Below are 12509 nucleotides of genomic sequence, written 5' to 3'. Positions count from 1 at the left end.
GTTTATTAACAAAAATGTTTACGTTTTTTGGGGTAAAATGGGAAAAACTGACAATTTCCATCTTTATTGGGGGAGGGGATTTTTCAAAATTTTTTTACTTTTTATTTTTACATTTTTCAATTTAAAAAAAATAACTTTTTATGTCCCCATAGGGGACTATCTATAGCAATTATTTAATTGCTAATACTGTTCAGTGCTATGAATAGGACACAGCACTGATCAGTATTATCGGTCATCTTCTGCTCTGGTCTGCTCGATCTCAGACAAGAGCAGGAGATGCCGGGAGACGGACTGAGGCAGGTGAGGATCCCTGCGGTAGCACTGTGGGTGATCTGATCATCTATTTTAACATGCCCACTGCCGCAGATGCCGTGATCTGTACTGATAATGGCATCTGAAGGGTTAATGGCGGACATCCGCGCGATCAGGGATGTCGGCCATTACCGGCGTGTCCCTGGCTGCTGCTAGCAGCTGGAACCTATCATATATGACGCGAGCACCGCTCCGATGCTCGCGGTCATACACAGGACGTAAATGTACATCCTGGTGCGCTAAGTACTGCCTCACCAGGACGTACATTTACGCCCATGGTCGTTAAGGGGTTAATCATGTGTACCCCAGGTAGTTGTTGTGTAACATATAAGTCTGGAAATTTAGATGTGTTGTGTAGTTTATGTCTTGTCTACAAAGGTGTTTACAACATAACTTAAAATACATATTTTTTTCTGTTAGTACTGTTTTATTAAATCATATATGAAGCCTTTCCACCAAGAAGATCTAGTTAAGTTTGTCCAAACGTAAGACAATTGAGGGAGCCCCATCTGAGATCCATATATGACCTCTGGATTTATTGGCCACAACAGGTAAGATTTTGGGAACAGATCAGAGACAATGAGTAAGATTTGTGCCCCATTTGGGATATCGGGAAAATGTTACCATTCTAGACACAAATCCGTTTCACAAAACTTTTTTATTAACTTTTATCATTTTCACAAAATATTATTATTTTTATTTTAATAATAATGTTATTGTTGTTGTCTCTATTATTATTAATAATATTTAAGTAAAATATTTTCCTACAGATGCTGTAAACAGTTTTTCCCATTGTATATTTGTTTTCGTTTCTGTTAGCCCCAAACTAATAAATATGGAATGTTAAATAATTTACTATATTATATATTATGTACTAAAGTATCATATCTGCCTGTATAATTCTATATTGATTATTTAATCCAATTCATAGGTTAAAGGTTTTGAAAATGTGTGAAGAAAATAAGACAAAAGTCACAGAGTTTCACCTCTTGGGATTCCGCGGTCCTTATAACTTTAGAATTTTATTTTTCATTTTAATACTTGTCATTTACGTTGTCATAGTGGTCGGGAACCTTTTAATCATCCTCTTGGTGTCATTTAAAGAACGTCTTCAAATTCCAATGTTTTACTTCCTCAAACACCTAGCTGTGGCCGATCTTCTTCTCACCACCATTGTGGTACCAGTCATGTTGGATATGATTCTGAAGCATGGAGGAGGAGTCATTTCTGTCATTGGGTGTCTGAAATAGTTGTGTATTTATGGTATTTTTGGGTCCGTTCAGTGTTTCCTGTTGGCCGTAATGTCTTATGATCGATACTTAGCTATCTGCAACCCACTTCATTATACCTTCTTGATGAACCCTAAGAGATGTGTGCAGCTTATGATTGGATCTTGGTCTTTGGTGGTCGTTGTAGTGTCAAGTGAAATTGTTACAATAAGTCAATTCGAATTTTGTGGCATGGATACTATTGACCATTTTATCTGTGATTTCCGCCCAGTTATAGAATTAATAACTTCAAATAGCTCTGTAGTCGTAATTGAAGACTTTGTTATCTCCATTTTCATGTTATTCTGCCCATTTGCTTTCATTGTTATAACATATATCTACATATTTATCACAATACTGAAGATTACTTCCTCCACTGGAAGAAAAAAAGTCTTTTCCACATGTAGTTCCCACCTGACCACAGTTTGCACCTATTATGGGACCCTCATCACAGTTTACATGAGTCCATCCAATAAGAGCCATAGTGATGAGAACATGTACAGATCTCTCCTGTACATTGTGGTGACTCCACTTATGAATCCAGTTATCTACAGTCTAAGGAACCAGGAAATCAAAAGTGCTATAAAGAAAGAATTTAAAAAAATCAGTATAGTAATAGTAGGACAATAAGGGTACGTTCAGACGAGCAGATTTACAGTGTATTTTATGCTCCGGATCCACCACTGAAGGAACTCTGTATGCTGCCTTTAGATGTGCCTGCTTGAAGCGGCAATACGCTGCTACGTGCAGACACACTGAAGAGATGTGCGAGTCACTGCGCATGTGCGGTGTAATCGCACACATCGCAGCCGCTCCCCCTGCTCTATGAGCTAGGCCGAGAGCTGCCGCGATGTGCGTGTATACTGTGCATGCGCGCGGCGACTCGCACATCGCTGTGTGTCTGTTCGTATCGGCGTATTGCGCACGAAATGCGTCTGATGGAATAGTCGTTTTACTGTGTGATGTAATCTTCAATAAAGCTGCCTTTTCATGTAGTGCCGGACCCTCATCTACTTTCAAGTATTGCTGTGAGCCTAGCTGGGCACAGGTCCGTGCACCGAAGATTGGGAGGTGAGCTGGACTTTGTTTTTACACCTATGAATCTTCCTGGTTTCTCCAATAAATGCTTCTTTTTGCCTATTTTTTGTGATAAATGTTGTACCCTTCATTGTACTATATGCCATACTATTGCCAAATCAGGAGCAATTATTTTTTGTAAACTCACTAAGGCTGGGTTCACACCACGTTTTTCAAGTATGTACGTTTCATTATTGAAAACGTATGGAACCATATTGAAAAGCATATACATAGACAAAAAATTGAAAACCATTTGCACCCAGATGCATCCAGTTGCGTAAGGTTTGCTTACAATACGTTTTTTCCCCAGTACTCAAAACTGTAGTTGACCATGGTTTGGTCTCCGGTTTAAAAACCGTACTGCAACCGCATAAGTTTTTTTTTTAATGGACGTCAATGAAAAACTGTATACAGTTTTTAATTTGCACATGCGCATTTGCATCCTAAAGTCCCCACCCAACAGCCCTCCCATTAACCCCTTAAGGACTAAGCGTTTTCCATTTCCATTTTTTCCTCATCACCTTCTAAAAATCACAACACTTTCAATTTTGCACATAAAATTCCATTTTATGGGTTATTTTTTGCATTACCAATTCTACTTTCCAGTGACTTTAGTCATTTTACCAAAAAATCCACATCAAAACAGAATTCAGAATTCATTGTGTGACAAAATTGAAGAAAAAATTTAATTTTGTAAATTTTGGGGGCTTCCGTTTCTACGCAGTAAATATTTCGGTAAAAATGACATCCTATCTTTATTCTGTAGGTGAATACGGTTAAAATGATACTCTACTTATATAAGTTTGATTTTGTCGTACGTCTGAAAAAAATTCTCATCTTCTGACCCCTATCACTTTTTTATTCCACGTACGGGCTCGTATGAGGGCTCATATTTTGTGCCGTGTTCTGAAGTTTTTATTGGTACCATTTTTGTATTGATCTGACTTTTTGATTGCTTTTTATAAATTTTTTCATGATATAAAAAAAAGTGACCAAAAAGACACTATTTTGGACTTTGGAATTTTTTTGCGCGTACGACATTGACCATGCGGTTTAATTAACAATATATTTTTATAGTTCAGACATTTACGCATGCGGCGATACCACATATGTTTATTTTTATTTACAAAATTTTTTTTATGGAAAAAGGGGGGCGATTCAAACTTTTATTAGGGAAGGGGTTAAATGACCTTTATTAACTTATTTTATCTTTTTTTTTTTGCAGTGTTTCAGCTCCCATAGGAGACTATAACATTGCACACACTGATCTCTTACCCTGATCCCTGCAAAGTCATAGCTTTGCATGGATCAGCGTTATGGGGGGTTTATTGCTTAAGCCTGTAGCTCAGGCTTGGAGCTATCAAATGCCGATCGGACGCGACGGAGCAAGGTAAGGTGGTCTCAGCTCGCATCCTAGCTGATCGGGACATCACAATTTTATTGTGATAGTCCCGATCAGCCCCACTGAACTGCCGGGAAGCTTTTACTTTTGTTTTAGACGCGGAGGTCAATTTTGATTGCCACGTCTGAAGGGTTAATAGCTTGCAGCACAACGATCTGTGCCACATGCTATTAGCCCAGCATCCCGACTATCATAAGCCGCCGGGACCGACCCTGTTTGACGCGGGGTCACAGCGGGACCAGGCGCAGGGTGTTAAATACTTGGACTGAGCGCAGGGCGAGGTTAAAAATGGCCAAAATTTTAAAAAAACTCATGTTTTTTTTTAAATAAAAATGAACTAAACTGTATGCACTTTTAAAATCAGTATACGGTTTAAAAATGCATACGGAAAACCATATCGCATTAAAACAGATGGAACTGTATGGGAAAAACCATACGGTTCCATCCGTTTTTTTGCCATACTGTTTTCTTTAGAAAAACTGATTGAAAACAGTATGGCAAAAAATGTGATGTGAACCCAGCCTAACACTGTGCCTTTATTCTATTTTTAAATTACACCAAATTGGGTTTGCGATCTCAGTGGTCCTCAGATATCCACTCCCACTATTAATTCTACAGTCGAGTGTGTGTGTGGCGACGGGCGGACATCCAGCGGTGCTGCTTGGAGGTAGTGTGGCACACGACATGTTCAGCTGTGGAGATCGTGTGCTGCCGGGCCGCTTGAGAAGCCTTAGTGGGAGGAAGCCGCCTAACCACCAAAGCCCTTACCGGGGCCTGAATTGGGTTGTGGTGGGGAATGCCAGGATAGCAGGCATTGCAGGAATGAAAATGAGGTAAGCTTTCCAGGCCATCCTGTGATGATGGTGGCATTAGAAGAGGCGGCATTAGTCTGGCCTTACAGAAGGAGTGGTATATAAAACTCCTCTCTCCCTTGAATAGGAGACAATGAAGCAGTGCAGCGGCATTTCTGACGGCCTCCCACATCAAAACTCAAACAGAGATCCAGACACGCATTACCATTATTGGAACGACGCCTGTACAACAGAAATTTGAGAGTGAGCATCCAAATGACTGGGCGCACCTCAGGGTGTAGGGATTGACGTAGATCATATGTGACATGGCAATCCCTGATATCTAGGCAGAGACTTTGTTTAATATGTTTTTATCTTTTTGACAGCAGCTCATTATTATACCACATCTGTGTTCATCACTCATACTATCGGGGGATGATGATCCTACAGTGCAGTCACAGGGCTTTAGTGTTACTTAAAGGGGTATTCCCCTTTGTGGACCTTTTTTAAATGTTATCTCTTTAACCTCTTAAGGAGGCAGGGCATACCTGTACGCCATGACCCCGCATCACACCGGGTCGGTCCCGCCTGCTATTGATAGCCGGGACCCTGGGCTAATAGCTCGCAGCACAGATCGTTGTGCCATGCGCTATTAACCCAAAGTTGTTCGCCACATTGAATACGAAAGTAAAAGCTTCCCGGCAGCTCAATCGGGCTGATCGGGACTATCGCAATAAAATTGCAATGTCCCGATCAGCTAGGATGCGAGCGGAGGCCCCCTTACCTTGCTCCATCACTTCCGATCGGCATTTGATTGCTCCAAGCCTGAGCTACAGGCTTGAGCAATCAAGACCCTATCTCGCTGATCCATGCAAAGCTATGGCTTTGCAGGGATCAGGGTAAAAGATCAGTGTGTGCAGTGTTATAGGTCCCTATAGGAGCTATAACACTAAAAAAAAAAAAAAGTGAAAAAAAAAGTTAATAAAGGTCATTTAACCCCTTCCCTAATAAAAGTTTGAATCACCCCCCTTTTCCCATAAAAAAACTGTGTAAATAAAAATAAACCACAAAGAAGTAAAGAGGCACTCGCCACTTCTGGTGCTGAATCTTCTTTATTCGTGCAAAAGGTAAAAGGTAAAACAGTCAGGTCGGGTTAGGATGCCAACAGAGAGCTTGCAGTGACAGCGCTGTTTCACACCGTCCGGTGTATCATCAGACTACGCCCCCCACCTGGTCCGGAGGAGGTAAAATCCTCTTCCTCCCCTGACGTCAGAAGGGGGCTGTATTAGCTCAATTCACACACTTGTAACCTGTGTGTGAATCGGTACATACCAAAAATCATTAAAATCATATAAACACATATTAAAGGAATGCAACCTGTCAAATAAACATGCTAAGATCCCGTCTGTCATTTAAACCAAGCTCACCTATAGCGTTCGTTTCAGAGATCCACCTGGCTTCTTTTTGTAGGAGCCATTTTCGTCTGTCTAATCCTTCCTTTGCGCATACTTTTTCTATGCCGCAAAACTTAAAGGGGTACTCCGGTGAAAACCTTTTTTCTTTTAAATCAACTGGTGGCAGAAAGTTAAACATATTTGTAAATTACTTCTATTAACAAATCTTAATCCTTCCAGTACTTATTAGCTGCTGAATACTACAGAGGAAATTCCTTTCTTTTTGGAACACTGATGACATCACAAGCACAGTGCTCTCTGCTGACATCTCTGTCCATTTTAGCAACCATGCATAGCAGATGTATGCTAAGAGCAGCATGGTGGCTCAGTGGTTAGCACTGCTTCCTTGCAGTGCTGGGGACTTGGGTTCAAATCCCACAAAGGACAACAATAAATAAAGCATTATTATTATAATAATGTCAGCAAAGAGAACTGTGCCCGTGATGTCATCAGAGAGCATTCCAAAAAGAAAAGAATTTCCTCTGTAGTATTCAACAGCTAATAAGTACAGGAAGGATTAAGATTTTTTAATAGAAGTAATTTACAAATATGTAGTAAATAAAGAAAAAAGGTGTCCTGCACTCACCGCTTCTATCCAGGTAATCCTGCTCCCATCTCGGGTCACGACTCGAACACGGAGGACATGGGTTGTGGAGCACTCAGAGGCGACTGCCGGCGGTTTCACGCATAGGAATGCGCTTCATCCGGCCTCGTTAACGTCATCGCGCTGTGCGAATTATAAAGGTGCAGCTGGTGAGTCACATGATTCCAGGTGAACTCTCACCCCGTGTTACATTCAAAAGTGAACGGACCGAAAACGCCACATAAGGAAGCAAAAAGCAAGTTAGGTAAGTACATCAATACTAATAGACCTAAATCTGCCCTGAATAAACAAAAATTTATAAAAAAGGGGAAAAATCTAATTTATCATTTAACCCTAACGGCCCCTGTGCGTCAAGGCGCAGTATCCAACGCGCCTCGGCACGCAGGAGCAGACGACGTCTATCTCCTCCAGAAGGGTGACAAGGGATTGTTTCAAGACCTCCAAATTTTAACGTGGTGCAATTTCCACCATGTATGGATTGCATATGCTGAACAAATCTTGGGGAACCACCTCCTTTTCGAACCGAGTACATATGTTCACGCACTCGGGCCCGGAGTTGTCTCTCGGTTTTTCCAATATAAAAAAATTGGCAACTACAACATAAAAAATATACAACGAAGGTGCTCCGGCAGGTGATGAGGTGTTTTATTTCAAAAACATAACTCCCTAATTTAATAGAAATCGCATTAATGTTGTGAGGGCATTGAGGACAGAAACCGCACTTCTTATTCCCTTTCGGGGCTATACCAGACAACCAAGTCTCCTTGGGATGTGCTTCTCTATTCAACTTCTGACCCTTCAGTAGATCAGCGATAGTCTTGTTTTTTCTGAAGGTAACTATGGGTCTATTTTGTGCTGTATTCACAATGTCTGGATCTGCCATTAGTAGATACCAGTTCTTAGTGATGGCAGATTTGATAACGTGATTCAGAGGGCTGTTTTTAAAAGCAAACGTGAATTTTGAATTCTCTTCAGTGGTGGACGGAAAATCTTTTTTCTTATTTTTTGAATCAATAAGTAAATCTTCTCTGTTTTTAATTGCAGCTCTCCTGTAAGCTCGTGCTAATACTTCATCAGGATACTGACGCTGTCTAAAGCGTGTAAGTAAGTGTCCTGCTTGTTCCTCATAATCAGACTGCTTGCTATTATTTCTTTTTAAACGTAAAAGCTGGCTATACGGAATAGAATTTTTAGTTTCAATAGGGTGGGAGCTCTTATAGTGCAAAAGAGCATTTCTTGCCACTTCTTTCCTATAGCCTTGTGCCAGAAGCTGGTTATTCTCCACATAGAGTTTAAGATCCAAGAATTCGAGACTTTCTCCCCCAAACACACTCGTAAATACCATGTTCATAGCATTGACATTAAGATAGGCTACAAAATCCTCAAACACACTTGGAGGCCCATCCCACACCACCAGGATATCATCCATATACCTCCAAAAAGCCCGAATATGCCTTGAAAAAAGATTGGAGGTACTGAAAACATACTCCTGTTCAAACGCGGCTAAAAACAAATTCGCGTATGAACAGGAGGTGGGACTCCCCATTGCGGTTCCGACTTTCTGTCGGAACCATTGATTGTCGAATTGAAAAGTATTATTGTTAAGAATAAACATGAGGGCATCACAGATAAATTGTACAAAACCGTGTGACTTGTCGGTCCTATTCAGAATGTTTTGAATGGCTTGCACACCCGTAATATGGGGAATGCGGGTGTACAACGCCTCTACATCTATAGATGCCAACGAGAAAGAGGGTTCCCAATTAAAGTCGTGAATAAACCTTAATACGTCTCCTGTATCTTTAAGATATGTTGGAATGGAGGTAAGGAGGGGTCTAAGGGACCAATCTACGTATTTAGATAAGTACTCGGTCACCGAACCCACCCCCGCAACAATAGGTCGTCCAGGGGGGTGGGTGCGGGACTTATGTACCTTAGGTAACAAGTACCAATTGGGGTCACTGGGGGTCACAGGTATAAGACGTTCCGCTAATTTCAGATCCAACACTCCAACCTCTACATAGTGGCGAAGGAACGATCTCAACTTCTCTTTAATACGGCTCGTAGGATTCTCCGACAACTTTTCATAGGTATCTATCGCAGACAATTGACGCTGAGCCTCTTGGTTATAATCAACTTTAGACCAAACAACAATACTGCCTCCCTTATCTGCTCTTGAGGTGACAAGATCCTCTCTCTTAACTAACCAATTCAGACCTTCAAATTCATCGTTAGATAAGTTACTCAGTGGATGGGGGTAAATGAGTGCCTTCATGTCATTTTTTACTGCCTTCATGAACAAATCAATAGGGCCACCCGGTGCTAAGGGAGGGTTGAATGTGGAGGGGACCCCCCCAAAAAAGGGGGGGAGTCCCCTCCACATCGAACCTGTGTGGCATCATCTGATGCCAAGTCAACTAACATATTCGTAAACTCCATGTCATTAGCATCAAAACCCTTAACAGGGATAAAGCCCAAAGGGCCTATATGGCAAGGTGTATTACAATCAATTAATGCAGGAGGTTTTTTTATGGAGCTGGAAAAAAACTTATTGAGGTTAATTTTACGAACAGCCCTAAATAAATCAACTTCAAAGGAGACAAAATCAAAACCTTCAACTAATCCAAAATTCAGACCTGGTGGAGAACCTGACAGATGTTGTCCTCCCCCAGAGTACTCTGACTGCTTTGTCTAAAGGTCTGAATTTTGGATTAGTTGAAGGTTTTGATTTTGTCTCCTTTGAAGTCGATTTATTTAGGGCTGTTCGTAAAATTAACCTCAATAAGTTTTTTTCCAGCTCCATAAAAAAACCTCCTGCATTAATTGATTGTAATACACCTTGCCATATAGGCCCTTTGGGCTTTATCCCTGTTAAGGGTTTTGATGCTAATGACATGGAGTTTACGAATATGTTAGTTGACTTGGCATCAGATGATGCCACACAGGTTCGATGTGGAGGGGACTCCCCCCCTTTTTTGGGGGGGGTCCCCTCCACATTCAACCCTCCCTTAGCACCGGGTGGCCCTGTTGATTTGTTCATGAAGGCAGTAAAAAATGACATGAAGGCACTCATTTACCCCCATCCACTGAGTAACTTATCTAACGATGAATTTGAAGGTCTGAATTGGTTAGTTAAGAGAGAGGATCTTGTCACCTCAAGAGCAGATAAGGGAGGCAGTATTGTTGTTTGGTCTAAAGTTGATTATAACCAAGAGGCTCAGCGTCAATTGTCTGCGATAGATACCTATGAAAAGTTGTCGGAGAATCCTACGAGCCGTATTAAAGAGAAGTTGAGATCGTTCCTTCGCCACTATGTAGAGGTTGGAGTGTTGGATCTGAAATTAGCGGAACGTCTTATACCTGTGACCCCCAGTGACCCCAATTGGTACTTGTTACCTAAGGTACATAAGTCCCGCACCCACCCCCCTGGACGACCTATTGTTGCGGGGGTGGGTTCGGTGACCGAGTACTTATCTAAATACGTAGATTAGTCCCTTAGACCCCTCCTTACCTCCATTCCAACATATCTTAAAGATACAGGAGACGTATTAAGGTTTATTCACGACTTTAATTGGGAACCCTCTTTCTCGTTGGCATCTATAGATGTAGAGGCGTTGTACACCCGCATTCCCCATATTACGGGTGTGCAAGCCATTCAAAACATTCTGAATAGGACCGACAAGTCACACGGTTTTGTACAATTTATCTGTGATGCCCTCATGTTTATTCTTAACAATAATACTTTTCAATTCGACAATCAATGGTTCCGACAGAAAGTCGGAACCGCAATGGGGAGTCCCACCTCCTGTTCATACGCGAATTTGTTTTTAGCCGCGTTTGAACAGGAGTATGTTTTCAGTACCTCCAATCTTTTTTCAAGGCATATTCGGGCTTTTTGGAGGTATATGGATGATATCCTGGTGGTGTGGGATGGGCCTCCAAGTGTGTTTGAGGATTTTGTAGCCTATCTTAATGTCAATGCTATGAACATGGTATTTACGAGTGTGTTTGGGGGAGAAAGTCTCGAATTCTTGGATCTTAAACTCTATGTGGAGAATAACCAGCTTCTGGCACAAGGCTATAGGAAAGAAGTGGCAAGAAATGCTCTTTTGCACTATAAGAGCTCCCACCCTATTGAAACTAAAAATTCTATTCCGTATAGCCAGCTTTTACGTTTAAAAAGAAATAATAGCAAGCAGTCTGATTATGAGGAACAAGCAGGACACTTACTTACACGCTTTAGACAGCGTCAGTATCCTGATGAAGTATTAGCACGAGCTTACAGGAGAGCTGCAATTAAAAACAGAGAAGATTTACTTATTGATTCAAAAAATAAGAAAAAAGATTTTCCGTCCACCACTGAAGAGAATTCAAAATTCACGTTTGCTTTTAAAAACAGCCCTCTGAATCACGTTATCAAATCTGCCATCACTAAGAACTGGTATCTACTAATGGCAGATCCAGACATTGTGAATACAGCACAAAATAGACCCATAGTTACCTTCAGAAAAAACAAGACTATCGCTGATCTACTGAAGGGTCAGAAGTTGAATAGAGAAGCACATCCCAAGGAGACTTGGTTGTCTGGTATAGCCCCGAAAGGGAATAAGAAGTGCGGTTTCTGTCCTCAATGCCCTCACAACATTAATGCGATTTCTATTAAATTAGGGAGTTATGTTTTTGAAATAAAACACCTCATCACCTGCCGGAGCACCTTCGTTGTATATTTTTTATGTTGTAGTTGCCAATTTTTTTATATTGGAAAAACCGAGAGACAACTCCGGGCCCGAGTGCGTGAACATATGTACTCGGTTCGAAAAGGAGGTGGTTCCCCAAGATTTGTTCAGCATATGCAATCCATACATGGTGGAAATTGCACCACGTTAAAATTTGGAGGTCTTGAAACAATCCCTTGTCACCCTTCTGGAGGAGATAGACGTCGTCTGCTCCTGCGTGCCGAGGCGCGTTGGATACTGCGCCTTGACGCACAGGGGCCGTTAGGGTTAAATGATAAATTAGATTTTTCCCCTTTTTTATAAATTTTTGTTTATTCAGGGCAGATTTAGGTCTATTAGTATTGATGTACTTACCTAACTTGCTTTTTGCTTCCTTATGTGGCGTTTTCGGTCCGTTCACTTTTGAATGTAACACGGGGTGAGAGTTCACCTGGAATCATGTGACTCACCAGCTGCACCTTTATAATTCGCACAGCGCGATGACGTTAACGAGGCCGGATGAAGCGCATTCCTATGCGTGAAACCGCCGGCAGTCGCCTCTGAGCGCTCCACAACCCATGTCCTCCGTGTTCGAGTCGTGACCCGAGATGGGAGCAGGATTACCTGGATAGAAGCGGTGAGTGCAGGACACCTTTTTTCTTTATTTACTACAATTTAGTGACTACGGTCTTTATTGTCCTAGCACCTCCGCTGCCAGGGTGGATTTCCAGTCTAGCGGGACGCCGTCTCCATCTCGTGGTCTTAGGAGGCCTAAGGTATCGGTGCCACTGTTGTTTCTTGTTTACTTCTAGTAATTTACAAATATGTTTAACTTTCTGCCACCAGTTGATTTAAAAGAAAAAAAGGTTTTCACCGGAGTACCCGT

At 41.6% G+C, this 12509-nt stretch overlaps 1 pseudogene; it reads left to right on the top strand.

Annotated features, from left to right (window-relative positions):
- The first annotated feature begins 1259 nt into the window (after positions 1-1259).
- Positions 1260-2210, top strand: LOC130367216 (olfactory receptor 488-like; annotated as a pseudogene).
- Positions 2211-12509: the final 10299 nt, after the last annotated feature.

Source organism: Hyla sarda, chromosome 4 (genome assembly GCF_029499605.1).
Source record: "Hyla sarda isolate aHylSar1 chromosome 4, aHylSar1.hap1, whole genome shotgun sequence".
NCBI classification, from domain to species: domain Eukaryota; kingdom Metazoa; phylum Chordata; class Amphibia; order Anura; family Hylidae; genus Hyla; species Hyla sarda.
This window is presented reverse-complemented; position numbering and strand designations above follow the sequence as displayed.